This window comes from Maniola jurtina, chromosome 23, assembly GCF_905333055.1.
Source record: "Maniola jurtina chromosome 23, ilManJurt1.1, whole genome shotgun sequence".
Classification (NCBI taxonomy): domain Eukaryota; kingdom Metazoa; phylum Arthropoda; class Insecta; order Lepidoptera; family Nymphalidae; genus Maniola; species Maniola jurtina.
Window position 1 is genome coordinate 8,649,741 of NC_060051.1, and position 16,784 is coordinate 8,666,524.

A 16,784-nucleotide genomic window follows, 5' to 3' on the forward strand; every position below is an offset into this window, starting at 1 on the left:
GGCAAATGCGTTTAAGGACGACTTCACATTGAATGTAGAGATGTATCCGACAATTTTGTAGCAATTTAAAACCTTAAAGCTACATAATTGAAGATTTTTACCCGACCACGGCAAAGCCAAAAGGAAAGGTTATGATTTTAGCAGTCTATGTAGGTACGTATGTATGTATGTTGACTTGTATTTATGTGTGTTCCACTGTAGCACCCAAACTACTCAGTGCGCGAGTCTGACACGCACTTGGCCGGTTTTTGTTTGAATAAGGTCTGTATTTCATTGGTGTAGATTTATTTTTAATCGGAGTGAGGTCACAAACGAATTTTGCTGATGTGACTTATAAAATGGTAGTACCTACTGGTAATTATCTGTCGCAAACGTAGTACAAGTAATTTATCCAAGATTCAATATCAGCTGGGAAATCTAAAAGCCTGAAAGTTCTAGAAGCAACCTAAACTTGTCGCATTGGGTAGCTCTTCAGAAACAAATTGAATTTGCTTATCAGCCTCGATTCAAATTCAAATTTCGAACGACTTTATTAAGGTGCACTGCCACCAAACTGTTTAAACTGATTTACAGCCGTGTTAAGGTTGCACTTCTTACGGGCTTCTCCAACATTCCATATAAACGTATAAACGCCTATTATTATTATTCTATTTTTTGTCACGTATAACATTTACACATTGAGCTATAATTATTGTAAGTCTATAAATAAGTGCAAGTAGAACGAAAACTGCCTCTATACTATATCTAAAAACGGATGCGTCTTTAAGAGTCTCTTGGGAACTCTTTGATTTTCCGGGATAAAAAGTAGCCTTTATCCGTCCCCGGGATGCAAGTTAACTCTGTATGTACCAAATTTCACCTAAATCGGTTAAACTGTTGGCCTGTGAAAAGCTAACAGACAGACAGACACACTCTCGCATTTATAATAATACAAGCTGACGCCCCCGATTTCGTCCGCGTGGTTTTTTTTTTGAATCCCGTGGGAACTCTTTGGTTTTCCGGCATAAAAAGTAGCCTATGTGCTAATCCAGGATATTATCTATCTCCATTCTGAATTTCAGCCAAATCCGTCCAGTAGTTTTTGCGTGAAGGAATAACAAACATACACACACACACACACACACACACACACACACATACAAATTTTCGTCTTTATAATATTAGTGTGATTAGTGTGGATGGACCTTATAATAGAGCGAGGGAGTGGTGGGAAGTAGGCGCGTTGGGTCGCGACAGACATTCAGAACCGATGAAGCGAGATTCAACAGGGACAAAGGCCGATATGCTGTGAGGAAAAGAAATTCACTTTTTGTGATAATTCCAAGTTCCTTCGCTTTTACTCTGATTGCGTTTCGCCTACTGACAACTATTAACTGTACCTTAGGGCTGATTTTTCAATCGTCAAATAACTTTTATCTGAGGAATAAATTTGAGGGTTTTGACAGTTTTGTATAGGATAACTGTCAATACGTCAAATTTATTCCACACATAAAAGTTATTTGACGATTGAAAAATCGGCCCTAGAACCTGTCTAAGTCGCCAAATAAAGACCGACCTTTACCTGACGAATTTTAACGTTTTGGCAGTTTTTGTATCAGGAATCTGTCAAAATGTGAAAATTCGCCGGATAAAAAGGACAAGACGTCATAAAAAAATTGCTTTCATGTAATTTTTTTTAAATAATCCATATTAAAAACATCGAAAGCCTGACGCCTCATTCGCACGAGAGCTTTTTAACGTCCGTTAAAAAAGCGTTCAAATAGAACAAATGCAATCCCAAGTATCTGTTCACACGTCAACGCAACGCTTTTTTAACGCTCGTGCGAATTAGGTCTCTTTCAGCTGTCACATAATATATAGGACAGAAAAAATATATTTATTTATATTATTGTATATGTTATGTCATTTGGTACATTATTTCAAAAATAAATTTTCAAGACTAATATTCTAGTAATTCGTAAACTGCGTGTGGGCACGACGCCCAAGATCCGGTTCTTAGCATAAACAAACAGACGGCAGCATTAGTTATATTAGAATATTTCCAATATAAACACACTGTTTCTTAAATAGATTCCTTTACCCGCCTTTAAACCCTGTATTTTATGAAAAGGTGGCGCCTACAATCACGTTGCAACGGCCCAAAGGATCGACGTTATTTTTTGGGTTTCGTATTTGCATGGATATAAGTAGGCATGTAGTTAGAGACCTGCCCGGCTAGCATGGGCAGTAGATAAAAATTATATCCCCGATTATATCCACTTATTTGTATGACATCAGTGGATATCATCGGGGGATATAATTTTTATCTACTGCCCATGCTAGCCGGGCTGGAGAGTTACGATATACCTTTCTGGAAAATTAATGGTAGGAAGTAGGAACTCCTCAAGTAACATTCATTTCAGAAGGTACATGGCGTAAATAAAGGCTTGTTTTAACAAGTGTAAATTAAAAATTTATAACACCCCCCCGACAAGTGAAGGTTACAGTGACTAGAAAAGAGCTGATAAATTTCAAACGGCTGAACCGATTTTCTTGGATTATAGCTAAGAACACTCTCGATCAAGCCACCTTTCAAACAAAAAAAAACTAAATTTTAAAATTTAGTTTTTTCGGTTTATTCTTTTAGGAGCTACGACGCCACAGACAGAAAATTAAAAAAAATTAATTTAAATAGATCGAGTAAGTACCTAAGTATACACAAGTTAGTCTATAAATCTATTTGGGCAATATCTAGGTAGCTACGTAATCATCTAATTATTCCTATGGCTTCTGAATTGGCTAACTTTTGTGGTTTCACACGAATGAATTTTTATAATCTACCACATAGTTAGCTACTAGAGAAGCCATGTCGTTTCAAGTAAATTAATTACTATTAACATGATTTTTTTCAAGTGGATACAATACCTAGAGTAGATTTTAACTATTACCTAGCAAAGTCAAAGTCAAAGTCAAAATCATTTATTCAAAGTAGGTACAATTGTACTACTCCTTTTGATGGTCGAAATTGTTAAACTTGTACGATATAGTGGTGATAACTAATTACGTTACAAAACTAAAGCTACGAGCGAGTTAACAAGAATCTATTTGAGAGGCCAGGGGCTACAGTTGATGTCACATCAAAAGTGACCTTGAACTTGCGCAGTGGGTGATTTATGGGTTATGGGTGGTATTAGAGCATACTTAATGACCAGAAGAGATGAGATGAGTATGAAGAGTGAGCTCATCTACCAGTCGCTTTCTCGCAATCGAAATGAAAAAAGTATTAACCCATGTATATTCGATTATATAGCCTTGTGAACCTAGCTAGCCTAAACAACTCGTATGAAATGGCTCATTTTTAACTCCCGACCCGAAAAGAGGGGTGTTATAAGTTTGACGTGTGTATCTGTGTACATCTGTCTGTGGCATCGTAGCTCCTAAACTAATGAACCGATTTTAATTTAGTTTTTTTTTTTTTTTGTTTGAAAGGTGGCTTGACCGAGAGAGTTCTGAGCTATAATCCAAGAAAATCGGTTCAGCTGCTTGAAAGTAATCAGCTCTTTTCTAGTTACTGTAACCTTCACTTGTCGGGGGTGTTATAAATTTTTAATTTACACTTGTATAGTTCCTTGTTACTATTTCATCAAAAAAATCTATCGGCATCATCCATTAATTTGTTTTTAAAACATGTCAGATAGCAAATCAGTGAATATTTCAACTTCAAATCTGTCATTCGTCTCTCGAGGGCGCTTTTTGGCGGCATCCGTCAGCCAATCAGAGGCGACGAGCGATCTGTCAGCGAGACGCGCGTTCGGATACCTTTACCATGTTAAATGAAATTATGCTTAGAAGATATATAACCTTTTTAATAGTGGCATAAGGTTGATTTTGTGATGCGTTTAGTGTTGCGAGGATAAAAATAAGTTTGTTCTCAAGTAGTTTAATTAGCGGTAATGAGTATCACGTCGTATGTTTTTTTTTACTTGGTAGAGTGATGGATGGAGTATCAACATTGTAGTGCCGTCTTTTTGCGTCTATATTTACTTTTAAGGGGACTTTTTGTACGTGTTCCATTTTAGTGTTTACTTCAGAGGTAAAGGGGCGATACAGTGTTACTGTTGTGGTTTAAAATTTAAATGTATTAAGTACCTAAGCTGCTGAAAAAGTTAAAAGAGCGTGCATTTATATTTATACCTATATTTGGTCACATGTGACACATTAATTTTAGTAAATTTTAACTTATTAAGTATTATGTAGAATTACTATACTATAATTATATACTAATACTAATTGAGTTACGATTAGTTTTAAGTTTTCAGTTTTAAGTGTAAAAGTTTTCTTTCTTTCTTTCTTTCTTTCATTTCATTTCTTTCATTTGATTTGCAGCTCGCTCCAGTAATGCGCAGGATTACAATTAGAAAAGGCATAATATTGTAAATAGAATCTTTAAAAAGGGTAACCACTGAGTTTGCTGGTTCTTCTTGGTAAGAATGGCATTCCGGACCAGCGGTAGGTAGGGTACCTACCTATTTTTTTTGGCGATTCAAGAGCACTTGTAAAACTTTAACTTTAGTTAAATGCTTAGTTTAAGTTCCTGGCTCCCAAATTAGGAATTAGTCTTATTTTACCGTTTTAATTATTTGCTTGAGGATATCACATCTCTAAAAATCCCTAACTACAGGTTAAAGCTTTATAATGAAAATAATTTTCCCTGAAGCTCTGTTAAGACTCACTAAAGATACAGTTTAAGGCTCCCCGAACAACCCATAAACCAGCCCATAGTGTTAATAACATCGTATAATGGTGTACCATCAATAAACAATCAACGGAGTTACATCACAACTCCAACAGACCATAAAATGCCCCACCCTCAAGCCTGCACCAAATTAATTAATTCTACCCGCCCTTGACAAATATCAAAGTCTAACCATCAAGCAATACGTCAAAGAGAATAATAGGGATTTCGTCTGTGTTTGTGTGAGCTGGCGGGCGTGCTCTGCCTTTTTGGAGTGTTTTTTTTTTTTTGTTAAATCTGACTGGAAAGCTCTCTATGGGGGTGCCGTGCGTATGTCGGCGAGCGCCGGCACAGGCGGGGTCCACACTTGTATAGTTTAACTAACTTGTTACAAATAACTACAAACTTGACATTGGCTAATCTTTGTAAAGCCAGACGAGAGAAAAAAAAAGAGAATAATATATAAGTCTTCTCGGATGTGTTACAGGCACGATTCACATTTTATCTACGGCAAGCACAGAATACCTGGCAAGCATTGTAAAAACAATCCCAAAAAGGGACTAATATTATAAATACGCTGACCCTTATTTTTTAATGGCCCATCCGCTCCCAATTTTGAAGGGTACAGAGACATCTTGGAGATGGACATAGACTATTTTTCCCAAAAAATCAAACAGTTCTCGCGGAATTTAAAAAAACCGAAATCCACGCTCACGAAATTATTAGCACTATATTACACTTTTTTAAATATTTTTCTTACATTAATGAAATTTTTTAAAAGCAAGTAGCAAGAACTTGTCACGTGTGAGGGTGTGATGATCCAGACACTTCTGAAATTACTATTGCGATTGCAGCAATAATATATTCACCACTTCATGCAAAGGAGGCTGATATAAAAACTAAGTACTGTTCACACATAGCATACCACTCTTCACTAAAATTGAACTTTATGGCTTGTTCTTTAGATTCATTTATCAATAACTATAAAATAGTGAACGGGGCGCAAGCTTCCTTGAATAACACTACCAGAATATTTTTTTGACCCACTGGTCCGATGCTATGGCAGAACATAAAGTACAGTAACTCTTCCTCGAGAATGGCATTGCTCTTTGATTTAAGTAAACTATACCTTCCTAACAATGCATATAAATTGCAATGGAAAATAAACTCTCTTACTAGTATTAAATAGGTTCAACGTTCCTTAACAGTATTAATTTAATACGAGTAATTCACTTTAATAAGATTTTGACTCTAATCGCTTCTAAAATAGAGTTTAAATTTATTCGAAGGGTAGAGTTTAGCTGCATAGATTACTGAATAGTTTTCATCAATGAATCACGTGAATACAGTACTAGAGAAATCCATACTAATAATATTATAAATGCGAAAGTGTGTATGTCTGTCTGTTAGCTTTTCACGGCACAAAGTTTAACCAACTTTGATGAAAGGTACAGAGTTAGCTTACTTCCCGGGGACGGACATAGACTACTTTTTATCCCGGAAAATCAAAGGTTTCCCTTTTCTAGGCATCGGTTAAACAGGCCCATCTGTTTAACCGATTTATATGAAAAATCAAAGAAATTGAGATGGGCAATTTTTATCCCGAAAAATTTAAAAGTTCCGACTGGATTTATAAAACCTAAATCCACGCGGACGAAGTCGCGGGCAATCATCTAGTATACAATAACCTGTAATGGACGTAAATTTTTTCATATTATTATGTAATTTTTATAAATAAAAGTTTTGTTCCGCAATCACACATTGACGTCAGTAGACGCCACTTGACGTAGTGAAACTTTTCTCTTCAAATTACTAAATTAGAATTATTGCTAAATCTACTGTACCTATATAAAAGGAAGGTATTCTATTTCATTACCCGACTGCGGCAAAGCCAAAATGAAGGGTTATGATTTTAGCAGTCTATGTATGTATGAATGACTATGTTTGTATCCAGATTCTGTGTGTTCCACCGTAGCGCCTAAACTACTGGGCCGATTTTCATGAATGAGGTGTCAATTGATTCGTTCTAAAGGTTCCGGATGATATAGGCTACATTTTATACGAAAAAATAACCTAACGGATGTTACATAAAAAAAGTGGGGGTCTCCAGATTTTTTTTTTGCTTTTGTATCGAGTGGGATGTCAAATGAAAGAGGAGAAAATTCTATGTTCATGAATATAATGTACAACAACATTAAAATATATAATAGAAGCAGGCGTTATTTTGCGGAAGTCCATGATATACAAGGAACCAAAAGCTTAATTTGCTATAATCCGCCAAACCAATGAAATCTGTATGGTGCGCAGCACCACACAAATCCCAACACCACTCGACGCGCGTTTCGCCCCAACACCGGAGCATCCTCAGGAGATGTAGACCTTACAATGTCTTTGACCTTTGCAATTAGCAGATTTCTTTGGTTTGGCGGATTATAGCAAATTAAGCTTTTGGTTCCTTGAACATTAAAATATACTAATGAAGCGACAGAAAAACAATTTTACGTATCGTAGTCGGGTTTTAGTTTTCAACTTTATATTGAAAAAAAAAAGCGCGCTTATCTCCGAAAGTTAGAGGTGCGTGCCCGGGTTCGAACGCAGGACCCCCGGCTTAAAAGACCCACTTCTTAACCACTAGGCTATCAACGACGGTTCAGTTCAAAACGGTTAACTGAAAAATAAGCTCATTCACCGAACTCCGACCGGGAAACAAATGATTAAAAAAGTTTGCGTTGCAATTTCGCTGCCTCCCAAATATTTACACCAAAACTCAGTTAATGATGCAGATTTAAACCCTTTTTTCCCACTTCCAAAACTGTTTTTTTTTTAACCGACTTCCAAAAAAGGAGGAGGTTCTCAATTCGTCGGGATCTTTTTTTTTTTTTTTTTTTTTTTTTATTTTTTTTTTATATTTTTTATGTATGTTCCCCGATTACTCAAAGACCCCTGGACCGATTTGGAAAATTTTTTTTTTGTTTGAAAGGGTATACTGTGCAGGTGGTCCCATATAAATTTGGTGAAGATCTGATGAATATCTTCGGAGATGGAGAACAGAACTCCTCAATGGATAAGAGCAAATTGCTCGCGATCACTGTAATAGCTTAGTAAACAGTAGGGTATTAACTGGGCATAGCATATTATAGTACAGTGGGGCCACTAAAAATTGTGAAATAAAAAATTTTCAAAAGAAAAATAAAACCGACTTCAAAAACCAAAAACACTAAAAAGTAGAAAATAATTTTTGTTTAGCTACACATGTAATGTACCTAGGTATGAAGTCGGGCGAGCTTCACTCTTGGATTTCTAATTTTGTTTTAATATGCTCGCTCGACTTCATACCTAGGTACATTACATGTGTAGCTAAACAAAAATTATTTTCTACTTTTTAGTGTTTTTGGTTTTTGAAGTCGGTTTTATTTTTCTTTTGAAAATTTTTTATTTCAGTAGATATCTGAAATAAATATTTATTTACTTGCTAGGTTATTACTAATTACTTTGTTATTATTCATGGCTAATCCATACTAATATTATAAATGCGAAAGTGTGTCTGTTTGTCTGCTACCTTTTCACGGCCCAACAGTTTAACCGATTCTGACGAAATTTAGTACAGGGTTAGCTTATATCCCGGGGACGGACATAGGCTACCTTAGGCATTCCTAAAAACTTATCCACTTAACCGATTTATATGAAATTTGGTACCGAGTAGCTTGCGTCTCTGTAATTGACATAGGCATTTTAACCCGGAAAATCAAGCAGTTCCCACGGGATCTTTAAAAAACTAAATCCACGCGGACGAAGTCGCAGGCATCCTCTAGTTATTTATAAATGATGAGCTAACTACATCTTATTTTTTCAATCGCCATAATAACAAATAACAATATAATATGTGATTATAACATCTATGAAAGCCAAACATAATATTTTTCCATTTTGATTGAAATAACAGAAATATTGACTGATTGATATCTTTCTTCTAAGCTTTTGTATCCCCTGACCTTTCCCTGACAAATGAGCTAAGTGAAAAATGGAAGCACCTCTTTCGCTCGCTGATATAAGTTGTTATTGTGATTGCCCTTTGCCCCTTCCATTCGGCACGCGCTCTGTATTAAATTACTTTCTTCTAAGCGATTGTTGCACGAATTTGCTAAATGTGGTTGCCATGAATACTTTACTGGTAGGACAAGTGCCTTTTTTAACCCCCGACCCAAAAAGAGGGGTGTTATAAGTTTGACGTGTGTATCTGTGTGTCTGTGTGTCTGTGTATCTGTGTATCTGTTTGTGGCATCGTAGCGCCTAAACGAATGAACCGATTTTAATTTAGTTTTTTTTTTTGAAAGGGGCTTGATCGAGAGTGTTCTTAGCTATAATCTAAAAAAATTGGTTCAGCCGTTTAAGAGTGATCAGCTCTTTTATAGTTTTCTTGTAGGAAAGAAGGTTAGATAACCGTTAGGTTCATAATATTATGTCAATAGACAAATGTCAAGCTGTCAAGATGGACGTTGCCTAAATACATAATTATTTATTTGAAAATGATGTTTTGGAAAACTCAAATACTTTGGATCGTCGGGGGTGTTATAAATTTTTAATTTACACTTGTCTCTAAATGAAACAGTGCATTTTATGCAACGTTGGCATTTTTCAAGCGAATGTTAAAAACCAGTGTTTTAGACATGTTTTTATTTAAAAAAACCTTTCAACACATGTTTCAATCATCATGTTTTACAACGAAAGGACAACATATTCTAAGAGCAGAAATTGACCCAGGAAGAAAACAAAATAGAACAAGTGTAAATTAAAAATTTTCAACACCCCCGACCAGTGAAGGTTACAGTAACTAGAAAAGAGCTGATAACTTTCAAACGGCTGAACCGATTTTCTTGGACTATTCCGCGCCTACGATCCAAAGTATCTGAGTTTTCCAAAACATCATTTTCAAATAAATAATTATGTATATCTAGGCAACGTTCATCTTGACAGCTTGACATTTGTCAATTGACACTTGAATATTATGAACCTAAGGGTTATCTAACCTTCTTTTCTACAAGAAAACTAGAAAAGAGCTGACAACTTTTAAACGGCTGAACCAATTTTTTTGGATTATAGCTAAGAACACTCTCGATCAAGCCACCTTTTAAACGAAAAAAACTAAATTAAAATCGGTCCATTCGTTTGGGAGCTACGATGCCACAGACAGATACACAGTTACACACGTCAAACTTATAACACCCCTCTTTTTGGGTCGGGAGTTAAAAATACAATAATAATTGTTCGAGCTTTGCCTATCTGAAGTAATATCTTTGGGTTCATTATAATAAAACATTAACCGGACACGTAATTATTGTATACCGAATTAAACAGGCTTATTTTCCGAAATAACGATATATATTGTTAAAGCTTTTTAATTATACTGCTGTGCGCTACAATCCACGGTGATTAATGAACGCAAATTAGTGAAGGCACACCCCCTATGAAGAGGCGTACATACAATTTGCCTATTTTTGTAACCGGGGAAAATGTTATATACCTGGCCCTACTTAACAAGGAATTTTAATAAAAATAAGTCTATTCTTACTAAAAACTAAAAGCTAAAATTGCCAATAGCAATGCCAATGGCAGAGTTCAAAGTAGCTTAAGTAGGTATATGAGTTTGTTGTGGGCTCTTCTCAGACCTGGGCGCGTTTGGAAAATGATTTGACTTTGACTACCCCTTATGTTGTACACACAAAATGTATGCACCTATGCCAAAATTCAGCCTGATCCGTCCAGTAGTTTGAGCTATGCGTTGATTGATCAGTCAGTCAGTCAGTGAGTTAGCTAGTTATCTTTTTAACCCCCGACCCAAAAAGAGGGGTGTTCGAAGTTTGACGTGTGTATCTGTGTGTCTGTCTGTGGCATCGTAGCTCCTAAACTAATGAACCGATTTTAATTTAGTTTTTTTTTTGTTTGAAAGATGGCTTGATCGAAAGTGTTCTTAGCTATAATCGAAGAAAATCGGTTCTGCCGTTTGAAAGTTATTAGGTCTTCTATGTAGTTACTGTAACTTTCACTTGTCGGATTTGTTATAAATTTTAATTTACATTTGTGTATGTATTTAAACTAACGATGCTTTCCAATTATTATCCGAGGACTTAGTCACCCTACTCCGTCCGCACTAATCAAGCAGTCCGGCGATTTCCCCGATTCCGTCAATGTTGTTTCCGTGTTTTGATTGCGTGCCTAATGATCTAACAAACAGACAATCCTACTGTGCTTACGATTGATTATACCTAATACAATACTTGCTCTATTGCTACTGAAACAAAGTCCATTTTGGCACAGAAAAGTCTTTGATTGGAGTTTCTTCGTAATTAATTTTCTATTGTTTTGGAAAATCGGACCAAAAATCGAATTTGGATGATTGAAGCGCTCTGAATTATTGGTTACGGACAATTTATTCATAGATTACTTTCGAAATGAAATAATTAAAACGTTGTGCCAGATCTTTTTTCCACACACATGCAAACTGTGGAATCAATTCCCATCGGCGGTGTTCCCACTAGATTACAACATGGGGTTATTCAAGGAGCGGATCAACAAATTCCTAAAACACCGACAATGCATTGGATGTGGGTCCTCGGTTGCACATGTTCATGTAATGGTAATCACTTAACATCAGGTGGAAGTGACCTGCCAGCTCGTTTAGTTGAGTATTTTTACTAAAAAAAATTGTTTGAATAATCGTATCACATCAGTCTTATACAGTTCAAGTCAATAGTGAATAGGCATCTTCTAGGCAAGCGCGCTCCATCTTAGGCTGCATCATCACTTGCTAGCAGGCCTAATTACAGCCAAGCGCCAGTTTATAAATAAATAAAAACTCTTAAGTGCGAGTTGGTTTCGCACACGAAGGGTCCCATACCATCATACAAGAAATGCCACTTTTTGATTTTTAAAATTTTTATCGCGGCCAAAATGATTTTTTTATTATTTGCTGTCATACTTAAGTAGCAATAGAAATACACATTCTGTGAAAATTTCAACTCAACTATTACGGTTCACGAGATGCAGCCCGCTGACAGACAGACGGGTGAACGGACGAACAGCGGAGGCTCAGGAACAGGGTCCCGTTGGAACCGTTCGGGTACGGAACCCTAAAAATGAAGAAAAACTATACTTATCCCTTTTCAGATGTCAACCAAGCACCCTAAGTATGGTGTAAAAGTTTAAAACATTAACTCCGGGTTGGTGTCGGTTACAAACACTGACCTCTAGTACGCTGGACTTGCTATTGGCGAGCAGTTTTTAAAGCAACTTGATTTTCGCCATTTTGGCGCTGATAGCAGTTGTTAGCGTCATATTGTGAGCGTACTCGGAACTAAATAGTAGTAGTAAAGATTGCTCCAAGCAATAAGGCCGCCTTTGCACACAATTGTTTTTTCTGTTTTCTTCTTTCTGTGTTGTGATCCTTACATGTGTTTTTGTGTGCAATAAAGTGTTCTATCTATCTATCTATCTAAATATTAGTGATGAGACATCTGTTAACAATCAACATACTGTATGAACCATGACCATGATATCGAGTGACCATTTGATACCTACACATTGTCAATTTAAAGCGTTTTAAGCGCTTGGTGGGCATTTTGAATCGACAAAAAAAATAGCTGTTATTTTGTACGTCTAGCGTACTTGCATAATAGCCATATCTGTGGTTACAAAGGAAATTGCTCGAAAAAAGACAGCTATTACCGAGGCAGAGATGGATGATTTTGTGCACTTAACCAAAACGGCTTGTGTTACTGAATTAACAGAGTATGTACGACCTAGTATGCTTGCTAGTATGCTCCTGTGTTTGCATGCACAAGAATATGGCATGCTGGCAAGTAATAGTTTTTGATTTATCGTGCAAAATGTTGGAAAAACCCGAGTACGAAACCCTCGGTGCGCGAGTCTGACTCGCACTTGGCCGGTTTTTTAACACTGCGTATGAACCCGGCTAAAGACTTCATTATTGACGGAAGAACCGTAGACCGTAGCTTACGTAAACGCGTAATGGTAAACGGAATGACGTCATAGCATGTGACAGATTAATCCGCACAGACGAGGGCAACGGGTATTATGTGTAGCAAGTACCAACACCGTATCGCTATTAATTATCACACTAATATTATAAAGGAGAAAGTTTGTATGTGTGTGTGTGTGTGTGTGTATGTTTGTTACTCCTTCACGCAAAAACTACTGGACGGATTGGGCTGAAATTTAAAATACAGGTAAAGTTCTTTCATATGAAACCCCACTTGGTATAGTTATCTTACTTTGAAAATTGAAACACATTTTTTTTTAAATGATGTAACCACAAATTCGCGATTTTCAGATTTATTCCTGTACTTGTGCTATAAGGCCTACCTACCTGCCAAATTTCATGATTCTACATAGGTGAACGGGAAGTACCCTATAGGTTTTCTTGACAGACACGACGGACGGACAGACAGACAACAAAGTGATCCTATAAGGGTTCCGTTTTCCTTTTGAGGTACGGAACCCTAAAAACGCAAAGAAGTAAGTATAAACTAAAATTGTATCCAAAGGCGGCCATAGCTATATTTTCTGATCCAAAAAGCCAATAGGTACCTCATAAGCTATAACTACATTAACACAACAAATCAAGTCGACATAATGCCGACGTAATCGAACGGCTTGTCCATTAATAGGAGGAAATGTTCTTAATGCCTTCCTTCCGGTGATGACTGGCTTTCATCGAAATCATCCAATCGATTAATGCTGCAGTCAAAGATGGGTAGAACTTTTCGAGGTAGGGAATTACATAGCAAAGTATTTTTAATTCGATGACTAGCGACCCGCCCCGGTTTAGTATAGTTATCATCTATTGCCGAATAAGTCAAACTCAATTTTTTTTAGTTTTTTTTGGTATTATGAGTAGAATTTCACGAATTCAAAGCCTTTATTCAAAATGGGTAGGTACCTACGTATCCTACACTACGTACGTAATACACTTTTTGGCTGAATTTGTTAGATATTAATAATTGATGTAGATGGTGGTAAATAACTATGTAAACTTAAAACTAAAGATACAAGTTCCAAATGCGCCCTCGTCTGAGAAGAAACTTTTGGTGGTTGAATGATGGGAGGGGTGGTCATGTGTCGAAGTTTATGGCAAATATCAATAGAGATTTTTAAGAAGAACTACCTATACCATTACTTATAGGTTTTTTCGTGTTACTTTAACTATTTAAGCGGCGATACCCACGAAAGCTCTCTTCGAATGCTGTTTTTTTGACTAGGTAGCCTTTGACGGTCATCTCACCTGGTGGTAGGTGATGACGCAGTCTAAGATGGAAGCGGGCTAACCTGGAAGGGGTATAGCAGTATATTTTACGCTAAATCGTTTGGGTGACACAGCTTTGAAGGTAGAGTGGCAATTAGCCTCAACGAAAGTCTGCCACCAGACCAAACCAGAGACAATTTACAAATTATAGAATCCCAAATTGCCTCTGCTAGGAATTGAACCCGATAGTCGATACCCATCACACTAATATTATAAAGGCGAAAGTTTGTGTGTATGTGTGTATGCGTGTGTGTGTGTGTGTGTGTGTGTGTGTGTGTGTGTGTGTGTGTGTGTGTTTGTTACTCCTTCACGCAAAAACTACTAGACGGATTTAGCTGTGGAATGGAGATAGATAATATCCTGGATTAGCACATAGGCTACTTTTTATCCCGGAAAATTAAAGAGTTCCCACGGGATTTCCTATAACCTAAATCCACGCGGGCGAAGTCGCGGACATCGGCTAGTCACTTACAAGACTTCACCGCTCACCACTTTGCCAGAGAGGTCATCAAAGTTTCTTTGACAACTACCTATTTGCGACTTCAACCTCCTGTCAAAGAAGTTGTAAAAACAAATGAATACCTAAAATACGAGCAATCGATTCCGGGGCGAAATGTGTTATTATATACGTTTCGGGGTCAAGCCTCCTCATCTCGAGTGATGACCGCTCTAACGATCGCTGCGTCTCTTTCACACCTCTGAGCACCAGGGTTGACACTTTCATTTTTGTAATCGCTTCTGAAAGACTAATAACCTTCTATAGAACAAAATCGTAGCTATCCTCGTTAATATTATATGTTTTGTTGTCCACTTCTTATCCACAAGTATACATGTGGTTAATAGTTAGGCGCAAGGCGCACCAGCAGAGCCTTTGTGTGTGTGGTGTGCTTGTGACTTATGATTTTGAGACTAAGCACCTACTGAGCTTTTCAACCAATTCCTGCTGAAACACTGTGAGCTCTGTGTGAGCAGCACAATTTTTATTCATTTATTATTATTTTTGCAATTATTCAGCTATAGTAGCACTAAACCATAACTATAAAATGTTTTCGCACCCAACAGTAGGTATGCGCCGTATGCATCGTATTTAATTTTTACTTACAAAGCATTCAACATTTATTGTTGAAGACTGTCATCTGGATAAATAAGTAGGCTAGTTAACCAAACGATTAAAAAATACGATTAATTTTTATTAAATTGTGTGAATAAACGTTAACAATAAATAAAATAATCTGTTAGTGGCAACCCTAATGAATATAGTCCGTCTCCCTCGCACGTCAGTTTACACGGAGCACTTGAGTGAATGAAGGCAATTGCGGTTTTTATGTTTCGCAAACGATGCGGTTTCTGTCGCTTGCCGCCTCTGCGCCTATTTGTCAGCGTCCATGCTAGCCCACTCTGTCTATTTAATTATTCAATCGACAATTTTTCTAGCATAACAGCGAAAGAGAAGGAATAAAGGCGATAAACTAGTTGAGTTATATACTAATAAACTACTAAACTAATACTAATAAATAAAATTGAAGTGTCTGTCTGTTTGAACAGGCTACTCTTCTGAATGGCTGAACGTATTTTGACGGGACTTTCACAGACAAGTAGAAGAGTAACCAAGGAGTAACATATGCAACTTTTTTAACCGACTTTAAAAAATGAAGGAGTTGTGTTTTTCTACCTATGTACACTGATATCTCCGAGATTTCTGAACCGATTTGCGTATTTTTTTTTATCGATAGAGGAGCTTTGCAACATTGTTCCATAAAAAAATTGAATTCCAACTCCTCAATTCTGACGCTGCAGGGGATCTGGCCAATCAACGCGGGCGAAGCTGCGGGCATCATCTAGTAGGATATATAACGGATAACTAAGTAGGTCCCTAAGGTAGTAGGTGGTAGTAGAGCCACTTTCTGATTCTTCTCTCTGGGCTGGTTTCCGCACTTAAACGTTTCCGTCTGTTGTGCGTGTAGTAGAGCCACGTAGAGCGGTGCGGAGGGGTGTAATGTCGTGACGTAAAAGCTCAGTGATTCGTCAACATGTGACGACTATCACCTCTACAGGTACAGTCAGTAACAAAACTAACAGTGGCTGCAGCTCATAGAGGCATAAAAGCACTGCTTTCTCAAGAAATAGTTACTCTAGTAATAGATAATACTCTAGAAATAGCGCAATGCTTTTTATCCTTTATGACTTACCAGTAATTAGGTACTTACCTAAGTACTGCTTATCCTGGCTTTAAACCTGTGCACGCCACTGAAACTAAGTTTGCACCCGCTAGTACAAGTGATTATGGACGGGTGCAAACCGAGCTTTGTTGCTGATTAGACCTATAATTATAATCAACTAGAGGTTGCCCGCGACTTCGTCCGCGTGGATTTAGGTTTTTAAAGATCCCGTGGGAACTGTTTGATTTTACGGGATAAAAAGTAGCATATGTCCGTTCCCGGGATATAAGCTAACTCTGTACCTTTCGTCAGAATCGGTAAAACTGTTGGGCCGTGAAAAGGTAGCAGACAGACAGACAGACACACTTTCGCATTTATACTATTAGAATGGATGACTGCGATCTCATCTGGTGGTGATCATGCAGTCTATGCATAACATTAGGTATACATCTAGAGGCATTAATTTCTTGTGGTTCAATTTAGCCAGTGTGTAAATCTCGGCTCGGCAACAGGTGATACGTTAACAGGGCTCTCTCCGTCACTCGTTTCATACAATCGTAGTTCCAATTTAATTTGAATATTAAGCAACCAA